The sequence below is a fragment of the Bubalus bubalis genome, chromosome 2 (genome assembly GCF_019923935.1).
Source record: "Bubalus bubalis isolate 160015118507 breed Murrah chromosome 2, NDDB_SH_1, whole genome shotgun sequence".
Classification (NCBI taxonomy): domain Eukaryota; kingdom Metazoa; phylum Chordata; class Mammalia; order Artiodactyla; family Bovidae; genus Bubalus; species Bubalus bubalis.
Window position 1 is genome coordinate 64,067,002 of NC_059158.1, and position 27,721 is coordinate 64,094,722.

The 27,721-nt window shown below is 36.2% G+C and overlaps 1 protein-coding gene and 1 non-coding gene across 2 annotated transcripts in view; one reads left to right on the top strand and one right to left on the bottom strand.

The window, feature by feature from the left end:
* Positions 1-27,721, bottom strand: part of ZNF804A (zinc finger protein 804A) — a 336,208-nt gene that overhangs the window by 295,908 nt on the left and 12,579 nt on the right. The window lies entirely within an intron of this gene.
* TRNAG-ACC lies at positions 24,079-24,152 on the top strand. The gene has a single exon. It is a non-coding gene; the product is annotated as a tRNA-Gly (tRNA).

Genomic DNA, 27,721 nt, shown 5'->3' on the forward strand with positions numbered 1-27,721 from the left:
AAGCCTTCTCAAACTACCTCTTCTAAATGTTGACAGACAGGAATATTGCCAATATCTGTCTTGACACTGCACAAATGGAAAAAGAAAAACTACAAGTATCATTTGAAACTTTAATATAATCTCTGAAAGAGTCAATATTCGCTTTACAGGGCATGTTCAAAAACTAAGTTATTTGAAAGAATTTGATGTAAAATTGTCCCAAGTTGGTAGACGGAAGTAAACACCATATGAACTCAACCTCAACTCAGGATATAAAGAATGCCAATAAATGAAGTTCAAAAGAAAATCAGTACCTCATTATAATAGGAAATAAATAAACAGAGAAGCAAAAACACCTTCACACACACAGACACACACACAGAGAAGATGCCATGCATAAAAGTTAATATAAACAACAGCAAAAACAGACATTTTCAAAGATTTTAGCTACTGTAATTATTAGAAACAAATTTAAGAAAAATTGTTTTTTCTAAAGAAATAGAAGAGAAATTTGAAAACAAATACAACTCCTATGTCTTTAAATTATAACTCGATTTTTTAATGGATAAAGTAGTTGTTTATATAGAACTGATGAAAGAGAGAACTGGAAAAATGACCCAATTAAATTGTTTATATTTCCGCCTAGACATATAAAAGTGGTCTATATTACATTGAAGAAATAATGAGAAGGCTTGACAAACATCTAAACAGAGCTCTGGAAGGCAATAACAAGGCAATATTCAAAGAGATAAGCTGAGTGCTTTCCAGAAATTTTGAAAAATGTTATAATCAGGTCTGGGAGTCATTCATTCCCAATGAGGATAATTAATGAGAAATGCACATCTAGACATACCATAGTGGAATGGCAAAAAAAACAGAGGCAAAGGAATGTCAAGAAAAACGAATAAGAAAATATAAAGCAGCTTCAAAGAGAAGGTAATTAAACTGGCCAGTGATTTGTCACTGGAAACAACAGAAGGCAGATGATACTGAAGAAATATCCTTAAAGAGAGGAGATAATTGCCAGTCAATAATCTCTATATAGCAAAATTACCTTTATGAATGATTTAAATATAAAGATATATTCAGAAAAAAATGGAAAATAGAATTCAACTACACAAATATGTTCACCAAAGCAAATTTTAAGAAATATTTTTCAGGAAGATAAAATTGGCCCAAAGTTAAGCTATTAAATGCAAAAACAAATTTTGAGTTAGATAAGAAAATGTGTCTGTAAATAATTTAAGCAGTCATTTATTTTATGAGGCAATATGTATATCTAATTTGGAGAGGCAAGTTAGAACTTAAATCCTAGATAGTAATAGTCAAAGTAGATCAGGGACATGATGAGGGATAAAAGACAAAGTTTCAGACCTTTTTATTATCTGAGATGAAGAAAAGCCACTAGTTACATTTGAATATGTTAAGGAAATGATTTCCCTTGTGGCTCAGATGGTAAAGAGTCTGCCTGCAATGTGGGAGACTCGGGTTCAATCCATGGGTTGGTAAGATCTGGGTTCAGTCCTTGGGCTGGGAAGATCTCCTGGAGAAGAAAATAGCAACCCATTCCAGTATTCTTGCCTGCAAAATCCCATGGACAGAGGAGCCTGGCAGGCTACAGTATACGAGGTCGCAAAGAGTTGGACATGACTGAGGAACTAACACACAAGTAAATCATGGTATAATGAGACTAGGAAAACTAACAATATAATAAAAGAAATATCTGAATCCTAAATAATTAGATAAATAATATAAAAATAAAATTTTAAAACTCCTCCAATTCAAAACAAATCAAGAGTAAGTAGGAGGAGAACCAGAAAAAGTTTTAAAAAAGAAATGGCACATCATAAAATTATAGAAATAAGTTCAAATATAACACTAATCACCCTAAATATAAGTGGATAAACACAATGTTCAAAAATGCTGTTTTAGGTCCTAGTAATAGACTGGGAAGGAAAATTTTCAACCCAATAATGGTCTTTAAACACACACACACACAACTACTAAAAATATATTTCAAGTAAAGTCTTTTATATTCATTCTCTGAAGGTCCTAAGGAGTGAGCTACACAGTTTCAAAGAAGTTCCAATCACATAACTGTGAGGGCAAAAAGTGAATAAATACAACAAAAGAAAATGAAATTTTTAGAAGATAGAATAAAATGTCTCTGCTCAATAGAATTTTTTGTGGTTATGAAAATATTCTAATTTACTCTGTTCAATATGGTAACCAGAAATCATGGACTAGTAGGCACTTGAAATCAGGCTCAGTCAGTTTAGTTCAGTTGCTCAGTCATGTCTGACTCTTTGTGACCCCATGTACTGCAGCATGCCAGGCCTACCTGTCCATCGCCAACTCCTGCAGCTTGCTCAAAATCATGTCCATGGAGTTGGTGATTCCATCCAACCATGTCATCCTCTGTCATCCCCTTCTCTTCTTGCCTTCAATCTTTCCCAGAATCAGGGTCTTTTCCAATGAGTCAGTTTTTCACATCAGGTGGCCAAAGTATTGGAGTTTCAGCTTCAGCACTAGTCCTTCCGATGAATATTCAGGACTGATTTCCTTTAGGACTGACTGGTTGGATCTCCTTGCAGTCCAAGGGACTCTCAAGAGTCTTCTTCAACACCACAGTTCAAAAGCATCAATTCTTTGGTGCTCAGTATTCTTCATGGTCCAACTCTCACACCCATACATGACCACTGGAAAAACCACAGCTTTGACTAGACAGACCTTTGTCAGCAAATATGCTATTGATTACCATATTAGACAATGAAGATATGGAAGACTCTATTACTTCTGGTTAGAGAATAATTTTTCAAGCACTTTACGGAAAACAAGGAATACAAGAAAAATATGGGTAAATACAAGTACAATAAAACAAATAATAATGTAGAAATTAGTGAATGTATTTTCAACACATAAAATCAACACAGGATTATACAATGAGCCTTAAACTAAAACCAAGATGGGATTCCAGCCTATATATATCAAATAAGGAAAAATTCAAATATGCACAAATGTTAGTAGATATATAGTACCACAGAGACTCCAACCACATAGTACCACAGAGATTCCAACCTACTGTGGTTTAGACAGTAACTAGTACAACCTCTTTGGAAAATGTTGCTTGATAAACTTAAATGTTTACATATGCTGCATTGAGCCATTACATTTCTAGGTATATACCAAAAAGAAACTCATGTTTCTTTTGATCTAGGTACTTTTATTCCACATCCTTATAGCAGCAAAAATAGCTTTCTTCTTTGAAACTTGAAAATGATGTACATGGAAACATGGGATAAAATCAAGAATTTTTCAATTTTTTTTCTGGATCCTTCTATATAATCTATCACTTTTGCCACCTTCAAACAGTATGAAAAAACAAAACAAATAAAACTAGTATTTACAGACAAATCAAAGTCTTTATAACATAGTAAACTCAGATAAGTCCTGTTTCATTGTTGACTCTCTCAGGTTACAGGTACTACTATCCATAGGAAATAATGGAAATTATCCTTGACATCATTCCTGCCTTTACTTTCTATTTCTAGTTATTCCCGCGATCAAGCTGACCAACACTATCCCCAAATTCATCGTCTTCTTTCCACCTTGAATATCCCAACTCAAGTTCAAACTTCTCTCATTACAGGTCTGAATTACTGCAATAGTTTTTTATATAGCCAACTCATATACACTTAATATTTTCTATTCTTTATTCCATAGTGAGAAAGAACTTTTAAAAACACAAATAGAGCAGTTACATAAGCATGCCTAAAGATTCAGAATTGGTTTATTTAAATACATTGCTTTCAGGGAAAAGTAAAGTTCTGTATAGTCTTATATGAATAGTTTTGCATATCTGGTTGTCAATTTACTTGGGGATTTCATATTAAACAAGCCTCTCTAATTCAGGTATATGTATGTCTTTTTCAGGATTCTCAAATCCAAAATCATTACAGACAGTGACTGCAGCCACAAAATTAAAAGATGCTTACTCCTTGGAAGAAAAGCTATGACAAACCTACACAGCATATTAAAAAGCAGAGACATCACTTTGCCAATAACAATCTGTATAGTCAAAGCCATGATTTTTCCAGTAGCCATGTATGGATGTGAGAGCTGGACAATAAAAAAAGGCTGAGCACTGAAGAATTGATGCTTTTGAATGCAATGCTGAAGAAGACTCTAGAGAGTCCTTTGGACAGCAAGAAATAAAACCAGACAATCTTAAAGGAAACCAACCCTGAACATTCATTGGAAGGACTGATGCTGAAGCTGAAGCTCCAATACTTTGGTGATCTGATGCAAAGAGCTGACTCACTGGAGAAGACCCTGATGCTGGAGAAGACTGAAGGCAGGAGGAGAAGGGGACGACAGAGGATCAGATGGTTGGATGGCATCACTGACTCAATGGACATGAGTTTGAGCAAACTCTGGGAGATGGTGAAGGACAGGGAAGCTTGACATGCTGTAGTCCAGGGGGTCACAAAGAGTTGGACATGACCTTGTGACTGAACAACAGATAAACCATGCTCTCTTTTTGATATGGGATATTCAGTGACTCTTCACCCCAGCCCCAATCCTTCAACCCACTTGAAGTTAACTCCTACTTATCCTTTTGCTAGTATCCACAGGGTATCTTGAACAGAATTTCATGTTTGTGCTCTAGTAAATCCTATTATAGCTTCTCACAGCACAAAGCTCTTCTCTTATAAAGCTCTTAAAACAATAGCAATGCTAGATTTGCTTTTGTAACTGTGTGGGTTAGTGCCTGTCTAATGGTGAAGGACAGGAAAGCCTGGCATTCTGCAGTGGTGGGGTCACAGAGTCAGATACAACCAAGTGACTAAACGACAACTGTCTAACTCAGCAGATGCAAGTTCCATGAAGTTAAAACAAGGGATATTTGTGTTCATTTTTCCCCGAGTCTGTGACAGATATATGTGAGAAACTATGTTAAATAAATATTTAATGAACCAATTTTCCTTTCTCTGTTTAAACTCCTCCTAAACTCTCCAGGGAAGTTGAAGGTCACTTCACTACCATTATGATTAAATGAATTCAGAATTCCAAGACTGGCAGTTCTCAATAATTGGGATTTTGACCCAGCTGAAATAATAACTTGAACAGCTTCCTAGAATGAATCCATCCCTAGTGTCCCTTAGTTGTCTAGGAAAATTAAATGATGCTTAACTTACACATGTAAGATTCACATCATATATTTACTCATGGGTGCGTGTGCGTGCTAAGGCACTTCAGTCACGTCTGACTCTTTGTGACACTATGCACTGCAGCTCGCCAGGCTTCTCAGTCCCTGGGATTCTCCAGACAAGAAAACTGGAGTGGGTTGCCATGCCCTCCTCCAGGGGATCTTCCTGACTCAGGGATTGAACTTGCATCTCTTACGCCTTTTTCATTGGCAGGTGGGTTCTTTGCCACTAGCGCCACCTGGGAAGCCCATATTTACACATACATTCAATATCTAACAAATGTGAAGCTCACACTAATTATTAGACAGGTTCAGTGTGGGGATGTTTTAGATGCAATTCATTTCGAGGGAAGAGCTCTTGAAAAATGATACAATTTTTTTTAGGTTAAAAATGGATCACTGATGTGAAAGTTTTCAGTAAAAATGCAAAGTATTTAAGTAACAAAATATTTCTGTATAATAAAACACCTTTCAAAAGCACAATAAAGAGATACAAAATTTAAATGAAATATAAATTCATCTTCCTACTAGATAGCACTAAGACAACATATATTTTTTCTAGAAAAAGTACAACTATGAAATTTTAATAAACTGATTAAATTCAATTGTATTATGATTCACTTTCATGTACTAACTAGTCAAGATAAACCATCTTAATGATCAGAATTCATGTTAAATAGAGCATAAGTAATAAATTTCCTATTTAGCCTTCTCTACCATTGGCATTATATCAGACTAGATTGCTAGCACTCAGTTCAGTTCAGTTCAGTCACTCAGTCGACTGTTTGTGGCCCCATGAACCGCAACACATCAGGCCTCCCTGTCCATTACCAACTCCCGGAGTCCACCCAAACTCATGTCCATTGAGTCGGTGATGCCATCCAGCCACCTTATCCTAGTTGTCCCCTTCTCCTCCTGCCCTCAATCTTTCCCAACATCAGGGTCTTTTCAAATGAGTCAGCTCTTCACATCAGGTGGCCAAAATATTGGAGTTTCAGCTTCAACATAAGTCCTTCTAATGAACACCCAGGACTGATCTCCTTTAGGATGGACTGGTTGGATCTCCTTGCAGTCCAAAGGAATCTCAAGAGTCTTCTCCAAATCCACAGTTCAAAAGCATCAATTCTTCAGTGCTCAGCTTTCTTTATAGTCCAACTCTAACATCCATACATGACTACTAGAAAAACCATAACCTTAACTAGACAGACCTTTGTTGGAAAAGTAATGTCTCTGGTTTTTAATATGCTGTCTAGCTTGGTCATAACTTTCCTTCCAAGGAGCAAGAGTCTTTTAATTTCATGCTGCAATCACCATCTGTAGTGATTTTGGAGCCCCCTAAAAAATAAAGCCTGACACTGTTTGCACAATTTCCCCATCTATTTCCCATGAAGTGATGGGACAGATGCCATGATCTTCGTTTTTTGAATGTTGAGCTTTAAGCCAACTTTTTCACTCTCCTCTTTCACTTTCATCAAGAGACTTTTTAGTTCCTCTTCACTTTCTGCCATAAGAGTGGTGTCATATGCATATCTGAGGTTATTGCTATTTCTCCCAGCAATCTTGATTCCAGCTTGTGTTTCTTCCAGCCCAGCGTTTCTCATGATGTACTCTGCATATAAGTTAAATAAGCAGGGTGAAAATATACAGCCTTGATGTACTCCTTTTCCTATTTGGAGTCAGTCTGTTGTTCCATGTCCAGTTCTGTTGCTTCCTGACCTGCATATAGGTTTCTCAAGAGGCAGGTCAGATGGTCTGGTATTCCCTTCTCCTTCAGACTTTTCCACAGTGTATTTGATCCACACAGTCAAAGGCTTTGGCATAGTCAATAAAGCAGAAATGGATGTTTTTCTGGAACTCTCTTGCTTTTTCCATGATCCAGTGGATGTTGACAATTTGATCTCTGGTTCCTCTGTCTTTTCTAAAACCAGATTGAACATCTGGAAGTTTACAGTTCACATATTGTTGAAGCCTGGCATGGATAATTTTGAGTATTACTTTACTGGCCTGTGAGATGAGTGCAACTGTGCGGTAGTTTGAGCATTCTTTGGCATTGTCTTTCTTTAGGATTGGAATGAAAGCGGATCTTTTCCCATCCTGTGGCCACTGCTGAGTTTTCCAAATTTGCTGGCATATTGAGTGCAGCACTTTCACAGCATCATCTTTTAGGATTTGAAATAGCTCAACTGGAATTCCATCACCTTCATTAGCTTTGTTCATAGTGATACTTCCTAAGGCCCACTTGACTTCACATTCCAGGATGTCTGGCTCTAGGTGAGTGATCACACCATTGTGATTATCTGAGTTGTGAAGATCTTTTTTGTACAGTTCTTCTTTGTATTGATGCCACCTCTTTTCCATATCTTCTACTTCTGTCAGGTCCATATCATTTATGTCCTTTATTAAGCCTATCTTTTCATAAAATGTTCCCTTGGTATCTCTAATTTTCTTGAAGAGATCTCTAGTCTTTCCCATTAGATTTTTTCCCTCTATTTCTTTTCACTGATCACTGAGGAAGGCTTTGTAATTTCTGCTTGCTATTCTTTGGCACTCTGCATTCAAATGAATATATCTTGCCTTTTCTCCTTTGCTTTTCGCTTCTCTTTTCACAACTATTTTTAAGGCTTACTCAGACAACCATTTTGCTTTTTTGAATTTCTCTTTTCTTGGAGGTGGTCTTGATCCCTGTCTCCTGTACAATGTCACGAACCTCCGTCCATAGTTCATCAGGCGCTCTGTCTATCAGATCTAGTCCCTTAAACCTATTTCTCACTTCCACTGTATAATCCACCTTAAATTATGTTTTTGTTTAACTGAATGTTTATTCATTGTAATTGGGGCTAAAATAGACCCTGGGATAGATTTTATATAGAGATATATCCTAGGTACTATCATTTATCTACTGATTAAGAAATATGCATTTACTGTTGCTGCTGCTGCTACTAAGTGGCTTCAGTCGTGTCCGACTCTGTGCAACCCCATAGATGGCAGCCCACCAGGCTCCGCCATCCCTAGGATTCTCCAGGCAAGAACACTGGAGTGGGTTGCCATTTCCTTCTCCAGTGCATGAAAGTGAAAAGTGAAAGTGAATTCGTTTAGTCATGTCTGACCCTTCAGGACTCCATGGACTGCAGCCTACCAGGCTCCTCCGTCCATGAGATTTTCCAGGCAAGAGTACTGGAGTGGGGTGCCATTGCCTTCTCCGATGCATTTACTGTTAATGGGTCTTAATTCTTATTTCCTGATGTTACATAATATATATTATGATTGTATTGATATTTAAATGTCTTGTTATCTCCTGATATTTATCTTCATTTTACAACATTAAATTGTTTATTTGTATAAATGACCATTTGAAGAAAAGTAAAATAACTCCTATTAGTATAACTTTTGTCTATAAAAATATTGTTAAGTTACACTATTTGCTTAACTCTACATTGTGGATCTGTTTTTAAAATGACCTGTTAATCTGATGCCATGGTTAGAGTCTATGTCTTCTTTTTCAGTCATAAAGACACCATTTCTAGGTTTGTGACACTACAAGAAACTGTAAAAAGAACAGCATTAATAGATAAACATAACCACTTCTTAACTGTTGAGCACATATTCTGAACATTGAAGATATTCTATTTGTATGTCATTCAGATTCAGAAATAATTGTTGATAGTAAAATGTACATATCTTTTCACAAGGCTAAGGAAACAACTTAAACTTCCCAAGCTTAAGTTTAGGATGAAAATGTGAATTTTAGGTTACATCAGGTATTAAGAATCCAAAAGACTTTTAAGGGATTCCCTGGTAGTCCAGTGGTTAAGATTCTGACTTGCAATATAAGAGACGCCGGTTCGATCATGGTCCAGGAGGATCCCACATTCCTCAGAGCAACTAATTTCATGTGCCACAGCTACTGAACACAGGCTCTAGAGCCTGCAAGCCACAACTACTGAGTTCACGTGCTGCAACGACTGAAGCCCCTGTGCCTAGAGCCTGTGCTCCACAACAAGAGAAGCCACTGCAATGAGAAACCTGAGCACTGCAACAATGGGCAGCCCCCATTCACGATGACTGGAGAAAGCCCGCATGCAGCAACGTAGACCCACCACAACCAGGAAGTAATAATAAATAAATACTTTTTAAAAATAGATTTAAAAGTTCTAGAAGCACAGATTCTCTCAAATGTTTTCATGAAGTCTTTAATAGAGTTTAAAACTGAAGAATGGCATGTATAGTATCTGTCAAATTTACATTTTTACTCCATCTACAATGCTGGCCATACACTACTGAAGATGAACTCAAAATACAACTTAACCATAGCAGAGACTAGAGGATTATAAGCAAAAAGACTGTAAAATTATTCTGCCCTCCAAGTATTGTATATTAAGAAATCCTCATTATTAGGGCATCTGCTATAGTTTAGTTGTTAAAAATTCAAACAAAATTTGTTTAACTTTTAATTTAAATTAATCTCTAGGAATAATATTAACTGTAAATACTAGCAACATTGCTTCAAATAAACTGATGCAAGAATATCAGTTCAGTTCAGTCGCTCAGTCATGTCCAACTCCTTGCAACCCCATGAATCGCAGCACACCAGGCCTCCCTGTCCATCACCAGCTCCCGGAGTTCATGCAAACTCATGTCCATTGAGTCAGTGATGCTATCCAGCCATCTCATCCTCTGTCATCCCCTTCTCCTCCTGCCACCAATCCCTCCAAGCATCAGAGTCTTTTCCAATGAGTCAGCTCTTTGCATCAGGTGGCCAAAGTATTGGAGTTTCAGCTTTAGCATCATTCCTTCCAAAGAAATCCCAGGGCTGATCTCCTTTAAAATGGACTGGTTGGATCTCCTTGCAGTCCAAGGGACTCTCAAGAGTCTTCTCCAACACCACAGTTCAAAAGCATCAATTCTTTGGCACTCAGCTTTCTTCACAGTCCAACTCTCGCATCCATACATGACCACTGGAAAAACCATAGCCTTGACTAGATAGACCTTTGTTGGCAAAGTAATGTCTCTGCTTTTCAATATGCTATCTAGGTTGGTCATAACTTTTCTTCCAAGGAGTGTCTTTTAATTTCATGGCTGCAATCACCATCTGCCATGATTTTGGAGCCCAAAAAGATAAAGTCTGACACCTTTTCCACTGTTTCCCCATCTATTTCCCATGAAGTGATGGGACCGGATGCCATGATCTTAGTTTTCTGAATGTTGAGCTTTAAGCCAACTTTTTCACTCTCCTCTTTCACCTTCATCAAGAGGCTTTCTAGTTCCTCTTCACTTTCTGCCATAAGGGTGGTGTAATCTGCATATCTGAGGTTACTGATATTTCTCCCAGCAATCTTGATTCCAGCTTGTGCAAGAATATAGATATTACTGATTTATAAAGTAATGTCATATACATCAACTTATTCCACTCAACCTTATAAAAGCTAAATAGCTTGAAACAAGTTTTGCGAAAATATGTTCACTTTAAAATTGTGTTTTTATCTAGCTATTTATCTACCTCTCCATCTATTTTTCATTTTAAATGACAACTTATTTATGTTGTATTCATCTTTATGTAACATAAATAATAAGTCACTTTATAGGTTATCTTGACAATACAGATCCAATTGATAACTGTTTTTATCAATCTGAATGTAAAACATTACACTGTATAATAATTTTTAACCTCAAGTTTACCTTACTTTTCTAATGAATTTTAATACAAAGAATTCTTACTGGAAAAAAGAAAGAAAGGCAATATTGTGCTTAATGATTTTTTATAATCTGATAACTATTTTTGTAAAATGTAAATTTAAAAATTATATCCCTTACACTGTATTATTAGAATTGACACACATTTATTATTATGTCTGTCCTCCCACCCTTATCAGCTTGATTCCTAACATTTTCAACTGGATAGTCTTGAATTTAAAATTCAGACATCTGAAGATTGAATTGCTCTGCTAATACCATAAGTGTTTTGGGGTATAATAAACGTATCCTGCTTAATTTAAGGATTAGAAGCAATAGGAGAACATTCCCAACACAGATAGAACAATCACTTAGTGCTAAATGTAATAAAATACTGAAATCCAATATGCAGAAGCAGTTTGCATGCCATTTACCCACCCCTGTTCACTAAAGTGGTAGACTTTTTCAAACTTTATAATGCAGTATTATTTATCATTAATTAAATCAGCTGCTATTCTTCCTTGTTATAAATGTCAGAAATTATTTCTGAATGATACCAAGTTTTCATGAAGGCTGTTGGATAAACAAAACAAATGGAAAACAGTCGTTTAGGAAGAAAAAGTATAGCAGTTCCTCATAGAAGAAAAGAAATATACCCTAGTAGTCTACAAGTTAGAACAATACAGATGGAGTCCCATTTTTTAGTTACAACCTGGGAGCTACATTACAAATAATTCAAAAACATATGAAAGTATGTGTTTTATCCAGAATGTAAGTAATCCAAGATGGCACATGAACTCATTCTTTCATAATCACTGCTGCTGCTCTTAGAAAATATGACACTGACTTACTAGATCCCTCACATGCATGTATATTTTCACAGAAATTTAGATACTTAAGATTATATATGCACGAAAGTGAAATTAGAAACTTTCACAAAAAGCTAGAAACACTGTATTTACAGATAGACTTTATATTTATAGTACTTTCAGACTTATTTTTTATTGTGGTAAAAGGTATATGAACCTACCAGTTTAATATTTCTGAAGTTTACAACTCACAGGTATTAAGTGCATTAACACTGTTGCACATTTTTATAGTTGAATAAAATGGGAATCCAAACTGCTTTAATCTACAATTATCGAATCTGATAAATACAAATGGTCAATGGGCCAGCATTATTTTCACTACTCTTGCCAATCAATTATAGGGAATTCTGACACAATTGTTAAGACTTCTGGAACAACCAGACATATCTAAGACTCTTCAGACCATTTGGCGGATTGTCCAAATACACATATTGATTTCTTGATACTATTCTGTCTTCTAATTATGTTTTCCCCTTAAAATTATATCCTTTACTTAGCTTTGAGTGGGGGGGGGGGGTAGTGGAATGTTACAAGCTAAGTAATGATTTGCATTTAACTATCCCCCATTGATAATTTAACATCACAATCTTGCTATTGATATTTGCCACATAGTACATACAAGGTGTGTGTGTCTGTGTAGTCTGTGTACACGCATTTCTTTTCTTTCTTTAAAATGATGAACACCGTAATGACAATCATACTTTCAATTGTGATGGCCTTCCATTTGTGCTAAGCGATGGGTTCGGACATACATAATCTTTTATAAACGTGTATTATTGTGATGTTCAGCAGGCTAATTTATAAAAGCTTGGCATTTTTTTTTTTTGATAACCATTAATCTGATCCTAAGAAATAACACAAAAGTCAATAACACAAATGTTTCTTGGAACAACTAACATAACAAATACAAATAATGTGACATGTCCTTGTTTAAAATTTACATATATTTAGTAGAACAACACAAATACTTAAAATCTTGAATAATCTCTGAAAAGTTTCCAAATCTTGTTAACCACTGCTCTGAATACAGCAGTTTTATCCAAAGTAAAAGGTATACAGTTAGGGAATATTTCTCTCTTATTTTATATTCGAGAGCCTTTTTTTTCCTGCTCTGCAAATAAATTTGTCAGTATTATTCTTTTTATGCGGGCATTAAAACATAATTTTTAATTTAATGTCAGGTTTTCACTTTAAATTGGAGAAGGAAATGGCAACCCACTCCAGTACTCTTGCCTGGAGAATCCCAGGGATGGGGGAGCCTAGTAGGCTGCAGTCCATGGGGTTGCGAAGAGTCGGACACGACTGAGCAACTTCACTTTCACTTTTCACTTTCATGCATTGGAGAAGGAAATGGCAACCCACTCCAGTGTTCTTGCCGGGAGAATCCCAGGGACGGGGGAGCCTGGTGGGCTGCCGTCTATAGCGTCGCACAGAGTCAGATATGACTGAAGCGGCTTAGCAGCAGTAGCAGTTTCACTTTAAACATTTATTTATATCGTAACTCTCACAATCTTTTATTCTCTTATTTTATAAATATTAAGCTCTCCTTTAGTTCTGAATTTTAAGGGTGAAAGCTTAGATACACAATAGTATATGGATTCTGATTAAGGAAGAGCTAAAAACGTTCAGACATTTTGGTTACCTTTTCCATGGCTAGAATAAAGAACAGTACATGACAATGTACTGCTGCTACATACCCACTATTCACTTTTCCAGCAAATAATGACTTTTTGCCTGCCGAGTAGCATATGCCTTTTAGTTTGTGTAGCACTGCTGCTGATGGGGGAACAGATTGTTCCAATTCCTGGTTTCTCAATGCAGTATCATGTATTTGTCATGTGGGTATCTCTCCTTCAAATGCCATTTTCTAGTGTGCTTTATAGGCAATAATTGAATGGCATTCCATTTACTAAAATTTTTCTTTAGAATTTGTTTCCCAGCTCTAGATCATTTTCCTTCCTTAGTTTTCTTTTATGTTTATTTAAATTAGTCTTTAAAGACTAATTTAAAGTAACTCATTCTTAGTTGATTCTAAAAATACACATACACACCCTCTACTAGATCTTTCATTTCTAAGTGTCTTTGTATTGTTTACAAATACTATCACACACCTGAAAAGCATCCTACAAAAGTTTGTTTTGGAAGGTCATTGGTAATCTCTACAGATACAGCATAAACAAATGTCCATGGATAGATATCAAATTGCCTAGTTTAGAACTGAATACAAAAATGAATAAAAATGCAATGAATTTAAGAAGTGTCAACTTACAGCTCAAAATAGAAAAGATAGCATAATTTTTTCTATTGAAAATGTATAATGATGATGGAATTTACTTCACTGAAGAAGTAAAGGTCTAGCTTTGTGTCCAGAGATTATTCAATAGTGCATATTGTAAGTCCTTTCTAAATCCCAGCCCGGGTCCTCAGGTAGAGATAGGTAAGCACAAAAGACTGAAATGATGAAAAAATGACCAGTTAATACCAGCATATCTGTCCTCACCCTGACCTTATCTGTGATATCTAAATCCATATGTCTAACTGCATGTCTGAAATATCTGTGAAAAGCACTTCTTGTTCAACATGTCTAAAAACACACTTAAAATATTTATATCACTACCCCTTATGCTAGTGAATGGTACTCACACTTGTACATGCTACAAGGCAGTACTTTAGGAACATCTCAGCATATCGTTTGATTTGATTTCTCACATACCATTTGTTATATATCCTGCTGATTTCATTTAGTGTGTGTGTGTGTGTGTGTGTGTGTATATATATAAAATCTATACACATCTTGCAGAATATATATATTCTTTAAATCTAAGCTATTTTAGCTTAGACTTCTGCAATTGCCCCTTAGGTGGTACGTCAGCATCCATTACTGTATCCAACCCATGCTGTCTTTCCCAACACTGAGCTGAATCGGCTTTTAAAAAAGGAATCAGATCATTTCTTCAGTTCATCTGATAAGAATACCCAAATTTTACATTTTCTCGATTTATGCACAGCTAGTTTCTCACGTGGGTTGCCCTGGTAGCTCAGTGTAAAGAATCCTTCTGCCAGTGAGAGAGACACAGACCCAATCCCTGGGTCAGGAAGATTCCTGGAGAAGGAAATGGCAATCTACTATAGTATTCTTGCCTGGGAAATCCCATGGACAGAGGAGCCTGGCTAGCTAAAACACAGTTCAGTTCAGTTCAGTTGTTCAGTCGTGTCTGACTCTTTGCAACCCCATGAATCGCAGCACGCTAGGCGTCCCTGTCCATCACCAACTCCCGGAGTTCACTCAAACTCACGTCCATCGAGGCAGTGATGCCATCTAGCCATCTCATCCTCTGTCATCCCCTCCTCCTCCTGCCCCCAATCCCTCCCAGCATCAGAGTCTTTTCCAATGAGTCAACTCTTAGCATGAGGTGGCCAAAGTACTGGAGTTTCAGCTTTAGCATCATTCCTTCCAAAGAAAGGCCAAGGCTGATATCCTTCAGAATGGACTGGTTGGATCTCCTTGCAGTCCAAAGGACTCTCAAGAGTCTTCTCCAACACCACAGTTCAAAACCATCAGTTCTTCAGTGCTCAGCCTTCTTCACAGTCCAACTCTCACATCCATACATGACCACAGGAAAAACCATAGCCTTGACTAAACGGACCTTTGTTGGCAAAGTAATGTCTCTGTTTTTCAATATGCTATCTAGGTTGGTCATAACTTTTCTTCCAAGGAGTAAGCGTCTTTTAATTTCATGGCTGCAGTCACCATCTGCAGTGATTTTGGAGCCCCCAAAAATAAAGTCCGATGCTGTTTCCACTGTTTCCCCATCTATTTCCCATGAAGTGATGGGACTGGATGCCATGATCTTCGTTTCTGAATGTTGAGCTTTAAGCCAACTTTTTCACTCTCCTTTTTCACTTGTCAAGAGGCTTTTTAGTTCCTCTTCACTTTCTGCCATAAGGGTGGTGTCATCTGCATATCTGAGGTTATTGATATTTCTTCCGGCAATCTTGATTCCAGCTTGTGCTTCCTCCAGCCCAGTGTTTCTCATGATGTACTCTGCATAGAAATAAGCAGGGTGACAATATACAGCCTTGACGTACTCCTTTTCCTATTTGGAACCAGTCTGTTGTTCCATGTCCAGTTCTAACTGTTGCTTCCTGACCTGCACACAAATTTCTCAAGAGGCAGGTCAGGTGGTCTGGTATTCCCATGTCTTTCAGAATTTTCCACAGTTTACTGTGATCCACACAGTCAAAGGCTTTGGCATAGTCAATAAAGCAGAAATAGATGTTTTTCTGGAACTCTCTTGCTTTTTCCATGATCCAGCGGATGTTGGCAATTTGATCTCTGGTTCCTCTGCCTTTTCTAAAACCAGATTGAACATCTGAAAGTTCACGGTTCACATATTGCTGAAGCCTGGCTTGGAGAATTTTGAGCATTACTTTACTAGTGTGTGAGATGAGTGCAATTGTGGTGTACTTTGAGCATTCTTTGGCATTGCCTTTCTCTGGGATTGGAATGAAAACTGACCTTTTCCAGTCCTGTGGCCACTGCTGAGTTTTCCAAATTTGCTGGCATATTGAGTGCAGCACTTTCACAGCATCATCTTTCAGGATTTGAACTAGCTCAAATGGAATTCCATCACCTCCACTAGCTTTGTTCATAGTGATGCTTTCTAAGGCCCACTTGACTTCACATTCCAGGATGTCTGGCTCTAGGTCAATGATCACACCATAGTGATTATCTGGGTCGTGAAGATATTTTTTGTACAGTTCTTCTGTGTATTCTTGCCATCTCTTCTTAATATATCCTGCTTCTGTTAGGTCCATACCATTTCTGTCCTTTATCGAGCCCATCTTTGCATGAAGTGTTCCCTTCGGATATCTAATTTTCTTGAAGAGATCTCTAGTCTTTCCCATTCTGTTGTTTTCCTCTATTTCTTTGCATTGATCGCTGAGGAAGGCTTTCTTATATCTCTTGTTGCTATTCTTTGGAACTCTGCATTCAGATGCTTATATTTTTCCTTTTCTCCTTTGCTTTTCGCTTCTCTTCTTTTCACAGCTATTTGTAAGGCCTCCTCAGACAGCCATTTTGCTTTTTTGCATTTCTTTTCCACGGGGATGGTCTTGATCCCTGTCTCCTGTACAATGTCACAACCTCCGTCCAGAGTTCATCAGGCACTCTATCAGAGCTAGTCCCTTAAATTTATTTGTCACTTCCACTGTAAAACCATAAGGGATTTGATTTAGGTCATACCTTAATGGTCAGTGTTTTTCCCCACTTTCTTCAATTTAAGTGTGAATTTGGCAATAAGGAGTGGAGGTATCATGTGAATATGAATATTATGTGACGATGAAGGTAAATACTTAAGTCCTGCTACCACAAACTACAGAATACCTGAAGCTACCAGGAGCTAGAAGAGGGAAGGAAGAGTTCCCTCCTAGAGTTCAAAAGAGTACAGCCCTACCAATATCTTGATTTCTGACTTCTGGCCTCAAACCGTGAGAATAAACTTCTGTTGTTATAATCCACGTAGTGTGTGGTTCTGTGTTATAGCATTTGAAGCAACCTAAAATAACACACTTAGTGATCAACACCCACCGTCCCTGCTAGACTGTAAGTTTCATGAATCAGGGAACTTGTGTACTTTTGCTCACTATTACATTTCTAGCACCTAACCCACAATAGGTACTTATTACTTCACCCACATAAAACACTTATTTATATTTGGTTTTAACACAAAATATATAAAATGATCAGTGTGTTCTGAAAGCAACTTAAACTCTAATTTAATGATAGGTATATACTATTGAAATTGACAAAAAAACAAAATAAGTTTGATATAGCCCAAAGTATGTGTGTGTGTGTGTATATATATATATGTATATATTATATATACATATATATATATATATATATATATAATATAACATGGGGCTTCCCTGGTGGCTTATACAGTAAAGTGTTGGCCTGTAATGAGGGAGACCTGGGTTCAATCCCTGGGTTGGTATGGCACGCTGGACAAGGAAATGGCAACCCTCTCCGGCACTCTTAACTGGAAAATTCTGTGGACGGGGAGCCTAGTAGGCTACTATCCATGGGGTCACAAAGAATCGGACACAACTGAGCGACTGTACTTTCACTTTCACAATATAACATAGTATAATATAATATAATAGTGGAGAAGGAAAAAGCAACCCACTCCAGTATTCTTGTCTGGAAAATCTCATGGATAGAGGATCCTGGAGGGCTACTGTCCACAGGGTTGCAAAGGAGTCAGACATGACTTAGTGACTAGAAATATATAATATAAATCAGTTTTAATAAATAAGGTGAAATTTTATTGAAGGAGAAAGGCAGGTTTTTCATTCAGCATTTTATATATAATTTTAAATACTGTATTGTATTAATATTCAGTGCCAAGTGAGGTTCCTATGGTGTAGAGAATTTATCTCAATAGGCTCCATTTGTCCAGGTCCTGATGTGGTGCTCAGCACATTGTAAGGTTCCAATTTGACTCAATGTCTGATGACTATTCAAACAGCATTTTAAAAAAGTAGAGTCAGAAAGCTATACATTGTTCTGTGGGGAAAGATGTACGTCATAAGAAGAAAGACTGCCTATCTCATGACATAATATAAATATGAAAATAATGAAAAATAGATTTAAACTACTAACAGTATACTTATTTCCAGATCTGCTATTATTACTGCACTCTATCAATGAATTTCACATGTGAGAGACAGGCTACCACAGTGAATATGAGCTCTTGCTCTTGAGACAGATTACTTGAATTTCAGTGATACTTTTAAGTTAGATAAAAATAAAAATACCTTCCAAATAAGGTTGCTGTGAAGATTAAATATGTTAATTCAAACAAATTGCTTGGAAATGTGTCTAGAACATACCATGTACAAATTGATGCTCAATTGTAAAGCTGCAGGGGGCATCAAAAGTGTTGTATTTCATAATGGCCAAGGCAAACAACATTACAGTTTTTCTTTAAAAATGATACAGTCTTTGGCTATAATAAAATGTTTTATCTCATTCAACTCTTTTTCCTTATAGTAATCCAGTCTCTGAATTTGCTTGATAGCACAATCCTATTAACAAAAGACTTTCAAGCTAATATATCAATATAAACATGCACTTCTACACAGAATAAAACAGTATAAAAACATTTTAACTGAGACAATCACAAATATAAAAATTACTTTTCATATTTCCACTTGCTCCCTATAAAGTATAATATATTGCACACTTTCTAGGGTGCATGCCCCCCACTCTAGAGACCACTGCATTACACAGTTTTAGAAGCAAAGAACCAAGTCTTTATTGCCTTTCATTGTATTAATAGTGAGTGCAGAATCTGATACACAGAGGTAATCAATTGTATTGCAGAAAGATAGAAATAAATGAATATATATATATATATATCCCAGAGAAGATAAATTCTTTTTTAAGCATCTTACATAATTATCCAGAAACTAAGTCTTATTTGACCAGACAGGAACTCAGTCTTCAACTTCTAAATCCAGTTTTCTTTGAGTTATGCCAACTTAACCATATAACTATATAGATGAAAGATATACAATCTATGCAAATATATGGACAATATAATTAGCATTTAATGCAGATGAATGGAAAATAATTTGTTACTGAGACTAATACACAAGTTTATAATGTATTTTACTAGAAAATTGTCAGGGTTCTAAATTTTGACCCTAAGTATCCAAGTATTTTAAACAATTATCTGATAGCATTGTTAAAAATAGAAAGAAAATATTTAACCTGGAAAGTAGGTTTTCTAAATGATTCTAAGTTAGATATAGGAAACATGGGAAAATATAACAAAATCTCCAAGAGTATTTTACATGTGTATGTATGATATTTAATTTCTAATTTTCTAAAGTTTCAAAACTAACATAAATTAATGGCAATGTATATTTGTCTGTGTCTATTAATTAACTACCTACTTATGTGCCAATAATCTATTCATTGTTCTTGATAACAAGAAGTTAAATTTATAGAAAAATAAATCCACTAAAATCCAAATATTCAATTGTGAAATCAATGACATCTACTTATTTTTAAATATATACTATAATTGAAAATAATAATCTACCTTTTTCCTTGGATTCTGAAATTATAAAAATATCTGTAGGGTGTTAATGCTTGTAGCTATGAAATGGATCAAGTAATTATGACACAACAATAATTACAACTCTTCTCTGCAGATTGTTTATTATATCTCATTTTAATTACTATTTTTCATCTTTTATTTGAAATCTGTTTTCCTGTCTCTCCACTTATCTTGTGACACTCTCCTTAAGGATGACTTTCATCAGGCTCAAGCAAGGAGAAGAGGTGTGATTCCACACCCTGATGACTAAGCAACTACTAGAGGAGAAAAGGAAAATCATCAGATCATGTTACCACTCCGTTTAATTCATATTTGATGAATAAACACATGAGTATATTTGCCAATTTTTAATAAGACAATTTCTAAAATAAAAATCAAATCACTTAGCTCCCTATTGGCAAAATGCAATCTTATTTTCACAGACAGTCTTCCTTTTATTGAAAATCATAGCTATCCCTTCCTCTTTTTTGTGAATCAATGTGCAAAAATAGCAATTTTTATCTTTATGAGCCAATTTATTTAATAGAAAATAAAGCAGTGTATTTTACTTTATATTTGTAGAAATCTCTGTCACACAATTTGTCCCTCTGAATTTATATTAAAGTTAATGAATTCTAATTTCATTGTTTGACATATTTGGCACACAAAATAGATATGAGGGATTTACAGATAGTAACTTATGATTAAATGCAATTATTCTGTTCTTCAAATGCTCTGTACAAACTGTCTTTAATAGTTTGTATTTTTAATTTATTCAAATAGTATTCACTATTGATCTGTCAAACCTATAAAATTATGTGATATAAAATTAAAATTTATAAGAGCTACAATATTTATTTGCCCAGGAATATTTACCTTTGGAAATGTATATTTAATTTCTAATTTGAGATATTTTTGTTATTAAGAATAGATTTAATCATAAACAGTTTAAAGGGTAGAATGAAGAACATGCATTTTTCTAGTAATTTCCAAAATTGGCATTGTATACTTAACTCTAAGTTATAGTATTCTTTGTAAAATGGAAAGGCTTATAGCATTACTGTTATAAAACATATAAATAGATACCACTTATTGTAATTGTAACTCTAACACAACTTAGGACAAAATTAGACTGAAGCACTCCTAAGCTTTCATAATCTCTGTAAAGATCTATGGATTCTCTTCAATTCTTCATAAGTATCACAAAATGGCAGAAATCATGGTACCTGCCTGATTAAAAATCATATGCTTTCTATATTATAAATACATATTTACATAAAATACAACCTTACATATTTACATAAAATATGACCTTACATATTTACACAAAATATGAGTGCTGAAGAATTGATGTTTTTGCACTGTGGTGTTGGAGAAGACTCTTGAGGGTCCCTTGGACTTCAAGTGAATCCTACCAGTCAATCCTAAAGGAAATCAGTCCTTTAGGACTGATATTCAGTGAAAGGACTGATGCTGCAGCTGAAACTCCAATACTTTGACGACTCATGAGAACTGACTCCTTGGAAAAGACCCTGAGGCCGGGAAAGATTGAAGGCAGGAGGAGAAGGGAATAGATAACAGGGGATGAAATGGTTGGATGGCATCATCGACTCAATGAATATAGTTTGAGCAGGCTCCAGGAGTTTGTGATGGACAGGGAAGCCTGGCATGCTGCAGTCCATGGGGTCGCAAAGAATCAGACATGACTGAGCAACTGAACTGAATAGAACTTATGACCTTACAAGAAATGTGATGCAGGGATTTTATTTTTAGCCATACAGTTTTTGTTTCTAGCTTCTGTTTTGTAATGAATTAGATTGACTTCCTTTATTCTCTAGAGCCAAAAGTTCCTATAATATTTTCTCAGCATAAAGACCACCTTAATCCTTAAAAATATTCCTCTTCTCTTCAGATCCCAGATATTCCAGAATAGCTTGTATCTACATTTAAAGATTTTATCTCGAATACACACACATACACACACACACACACGCACACAGAGTTTAGTTAGTCTTGGGTCAAACTGGTGAGGATAGAGTAGAAAGTTCTTTACAAATCATACCAAAGGGCTGCTCAAAGGCTCCTTTCTGTTCACGCATCACAAGGTGCTTTTCTCATTCCCCTCCCATTCCCTGTTCCTCTCCTCTGCAGCACAGCCAGCAATTAAGGGAAAATAAACTTAGAAGCACCAGCATTTTACCAAAAAATATATTAAAAGGCTTCAGATCTTTTCATTTTCTTGTACTCTCCCTGAAAATAATCTTCTGAGAAAGATGAGAGGATAGCCTACACATTATGAACTGTCTAAAGCTGAAAGTCAACCCTCTACAAATGTGTGCTGCAAAGCCCAGTGATTAGAACATGTACAGCTTCTCTTATTTCTATAAAGGAAAAACCCAATAACGTATGCTGGAATATGATGGTGCTCTCTCAGCTATAAATAACTTGCAAATAATTTATCATCTGCTTTACTTTGAGAACTTTTATTATTCTTAATAGTTAGTAAATAGAAGATTGCAAACACTAAAAATAAACAAAGCTGGGGGAAGAAATTTCAAAGTGAATTGAAAATATAAAAAAATATCCTAAGCCCTGAATTTTTCTAAAATAATATTTTTAGTAAAAAGTATCTTTTTTCCTGTCTTGGTGCACTATGTAATGTATATAGAAACACACCATTTGACACAAATTATTTAGTCTAATTAACTAGTTCTGTTCTGTTACCTATAAGAAGAAAAAGGTACATTAAATTGTCTTCATTGAACACTGCTGCTAAGTTGCTTCAGTCGTGTCCGACTCTGTGTGACCCAGAGACAGCAGCCCACCAGGCTCCTCTGTCCCTGGGATTCTCCAGGCAAGAATACTGGAGTGGGTTGCCATTTCCTTCTCCAATGCATGAAAGTGAAAAGTGAAAGTGAAGGCTCTCAGTTGTGCCGACTCTTAGTGACCCAATGGACTATAGCCTACCAGGCACCTCAGTCCGTGGGATTTTCCAGGCAAGAGTACTGGAGTGAGTTGCCATTGCCTTCTCCTCATTGAACACTAGTGATAAGCAAATGTGCAGTAATGCAAATTTTAATTAAAGGTCCAGACATTGATAATAAAAATAGGAAAACAGAGAGATGAAAGAATAAACATACTTTTTTTTTAATTTTATTTTATTTTTAAACTTTACAAAATTGTATTAGTTTTGCCAAATATCAAAATGAATCCTCCACAGGTATACATGTGTTCCCCATCCCGAACCCTCCTCCCTCCTCCCTCCCCATACCATCCCTCTGGGTCGTCCCAGTGCACTAGCCCCAAGCATCCAGTATCGTGCATTGAACATGCTTTTTTAAAATAAAGCATGGGGCTAGTGCACTGGGATGACCCAGAGGGATGGTATGGGGAGGGAGGAGGGAGGAGGGTGCAGGATGGGGAACACATGTATACCTGTGGCGGATTCATTTTGATATTTGGCAAAACTAATACAATTTTGTAAAGTTTAAAAATAAAATAAATTTTAAAAAAAAGGAAAAAAGTTAAAAACAATAAATAAAAATAAAATAAAGCCATGATATTTGGGAAAAATAGTTATGGATTTATATATACATTTCCTAATTCTGAATCTCTATAACTGGCATAGCCATGAATTCTAGAATATAAAAATGAGGTATTCATTATTTCTGTGCTAAACTAAACAAAATGGAATAGACATGGACATATGTATGTTAAATCTTAGTGTTCATATCCATTTTCCACAGTGTTCACAAGACAGCTATGAATTTAAAACAACTCAGAGGACCTTGATAAGTTCTAAAAACTAAATCTTCTCATTTATAAGTCACAATTGTAACAATACCAAGTTAAAGAGTTGCTGAAATAATTAAATGAAATATTTTAATAAGTGCTCAAAAACTGAAAACTTTCATTAAATGATTTGATATCTTCTTAGGATTTGAAAATACAATTTGAAAACATGACTTAGATAAGGTTAATCAAAGACACTTAGATGATTTATCAAACTATATTAAATAACTGACAATTACCTAGTTGCTATTGCAGAAATTGATTCTGCTGGTATTATAATCACATTACAAACGAAATTCTAAACAGTGATAAATGGTAATCCCATATATATATAAATAATAATAATACCAAAGTTTATAAATAAAATATGTAATAGAATTTGAATCTCAGAAGTCATTGAGGTATATCATCTGATGATAAGGATGTAATTAGGATATATGATTTTACTTTCCTGGTGGCTCAGACGGAAAAAGCATCTGCCTACCATGCAGGAGACCCAGGTTCAATCCCTGGGTTGGGAAGATCCCCTGGAGAAGGAAATGACAACCCACTCCAGTACTCCTGCCTTGAAAATCCCATGGACGGGGAAGCCTGGTGGGCTACAGTCCATGGGGTTGCAAAAAGTCGGACATGACTGAGCGACTTCACTTTCACTTTCTTTCCAGGCTATCAGTGTTAAACCTTTGATATACTTCTCATAAAAGTGCATAGTAACACCCTGTATTTCATGTAACTATTTACCTTTACATCTTTTTATTTTGTAAATTACCTCATGTTTATACGTTTCTAGCTCAACCACTTGCTTTGCTACTCAAAACAATAATTTTAAAAAAGCATGAAATGCATTACTACCCTTAATTTCTACATGAAATAATACATTGAAAGCATAGTTGAAAAGGAAATTGACCAAGTTAACTAAATTGTCTCATGAGGCAGAACCTAAAACTAGACATTTTTTCTGCTTACAACATAAGAGTCTTACATTTTCATCCCTTCTGTAGATGTACTCTACTAAATTTTAAGATTATATCCTTTAGTTATTTTGTACCTAAACTTTTTTACTAATGTCATTTTTGTTTACAATGAAACAAATGCATTTTTACTAGCTTTCCAAAGGATGACTTGAAGGCAGGGGTAGGATGAAGAGGCGTGTTGGGCAGAGAAACTAAGAAAGGACAGAGGAGAACAGGGCCTTGTCTCTCATACTAAGTATGAATGTGTGACATCCAAGCATCCTTCTGGAACAAGACCATTGATACCAAACCAGATGTGGTTTATTCTAGGACGGTGAAAGTCATCTGTGGCCCTTAGGAAAGCTAGATTCCTGGACCTCACCATTGATACTAGTAGTTTTGAAGAAATTGATTCAATAGTTATGAAGTGAAGTCCAGGATGTTATTTTCCAAATCTTCAGGTGATAATTATGATCACCTAGTTTGGTATCTGTATACTACAAGTCTTCAGTTTTCCTGCAAAGGATAAAATAGGCAATTCACTCATAGGCCATATATATAAATGCTGAATTTTATAATCAATTATCTGGCCTATCTTTTATTGGACTCCCTAAAGCACCTATACTCTCTTTTATTTGGCATCTCTCATGTTCTGTCTGAAAAGCAGAAGTCCATGTATTGGCTTTGGAAAGGAGGAAAAACATGTCTTCTTTAAGTAACAATAATGGTAAAAATGAGAACTTTGATTATGTGGCAGTCACTGAAGCAGAGAATTCCCTTATATTATTTTACCCTTAAAACAGTCCTGTTCACATGTACCCATTTTAAAGCATTTCATCAGAAATTATATATAATTTATGCAATATGGTTAAAATAGTGAAGTCACTCAGTCATGTCCAACTTTTGGCAACCCCATGGACTGTAGACTGCAAGGCTCCTCTGTTCATGGGATTTTCCAGTCAAGTGGGTTGCCATTTCCTTCTCCAGAGGATCTTCCCAACCCAGGGACTGAACCCAGGTCTCCTGCATTGCAGGCAGACTCTTTACCATCTTAGCCACCAGGGAAACCCATGGTTAAAATAACACTTGCTATACATCAGGAGCTAGATGAATTACAACTTTTGTTATTTTTAGATATAGATTTAGTTATAGAAACAGAGGTTAAATAACTGGCCCAGGTTACCCAACCAGAATTTAAACAAAGGTCTCACTATTTCGTGGGGTTATCCCAGGCAAACCTGAATAACAAGTAAACATTCCATAATAATTATTTTTTTAAAAAAAAAGGAAGGAGAATGATCAGAAGCAGAGGAGAGAGTGAAACACTGTCAAAATGCTCTAGATGTAAAACCCAGCAAAATGTTTCACATCCTCAGAAAAAAAAAACACACACAAACCTGCAGTTCTACATTTGTCCTAATTCTAGTCAGGTTTCTCAGCTAAAAATAACCAAAATTAACTCATTAAATGAAGCATAAGATACATTTATTGGAAGACTATTAGGTAGCTGACAGATTCAAAGGTGACCCTGTTAGAGGAGGCTTGTTGAGGAACCAAAACTGGCAATGTTTGGGCAAAATTCTGCCACTAAAATAGCTTGGAACACTGCAGCCCCAGGAACTTTTCACAGACAAGGCTTGGCTGGTATGTGGCCACTGGAAACACACTCTGGCTCCCTTCTCCTCTTCATCTACTGCAGCTACCCCAAGCGATCTCCCCTGGACTCTGTGCCTCTGCATCATCCTGCCTCTGAACAGCCCTTCTTCCATGATGCAGCTAAACTCAAACTGCCAAAAGATGGAGAGAAAGAATAACTACATTCCTTTTATCACTGCAACTTATTGTTGATCCCATATCACTGTTGTTGAAAAATAGCAAAGCAGAACATTAAACACATCTGTAGGTAACATTCTCATAAGAACCAACAGATCCTAAAGGAAAGTGGGTGTCAAGCCAGGGTGGAGAATGAAGAAACAATCCAGGCAGATTCCTGTCACTCTAAATGTTTCTCTGTTTAGCAGGATAACCATACAGATTATCATCCAAGTCAGAATAATTCTAAGAGTTAAAGGCAGTGCCATACCAGGACAACAATCTGAACTGGGATAATCCCAGGCAAATCTGAATGTACCATCATCTAATTGTTTAAACTGATATACATTCACCTATTAGCTTATATTCTTCTTTATTGCCTAAGAAGAACTAATGATCTTTCTTTCCCTTCTTTCCTTACTTTTTCCTTTCTTTCTCCCTCCTTTCTATTTCTTTCTCCCTCCTTTCTCTCTGTTTCTCTGTCTCTCCTTCTCTCTTTGTGTCTGCGTATGTGTGTATTCAGTGGTGTCAATTCACGACCCCATGGGCTGTAGCCCACCAGTCAGGCTCCTCTGTCCATGGAATTTTCCAGGCAAGTATACTAGAGCAGGTTGCCATTTCCTTCTCCAGAGGATCTTCCTAACCCAGGGATCAAACCTGTGTCTTCTGCATCTCTTGCATTGGCAAGTGGATTCTTTACCACTGCACCACCTGGGAAGCCATCTCTCTCTATTTACTCTTAATTCCTAGGATTGTGGCCATTCAGTGGAATGTGGGCCATTAAGTTGCTTCAGATTTCTCAAAATCTTTCCAGCATTATTTTCAGATCTCTGATATTATATCTGGTGGCTGAGGTGGGGGGAAGGGGAGTTCTCAATTGCTTTTCAAGTAAATCATCATTTTGCTGTCTGGATCTGGCCAGAACTGCTAGTAGAATTCTATGTGCTGCCTGAGAAACAAACATGCAAACAGCCTGAAACTGGAAAAATAATATGCTCTCTGTTCATCTAGAATACAATGAAAGTGTAGCAAGAGAGGAATTAGAGAGAAAGAGAGAAGGAAGGAGGCAGGGGAGCAGTTAGAGGGGTAAAGAGAGAGAGAGCAGGTGTGTGCTTGATTTTACTGTGTGTGAACATGTCCATTTTGCCTGTGTCCAAGAATAGATATTGTACTTATTTTTTGCAAGGTACTGAGAGAAAAGAGAGTAATTTCTCACAAGACCTATAGTATCTATAGCTGACATAATTGTATTGGCACTTTATTAATAAGTCAAAATAGTTGGCATGTTTAATACCTATAAGGTGAATAATTACTCATAGTATAGCA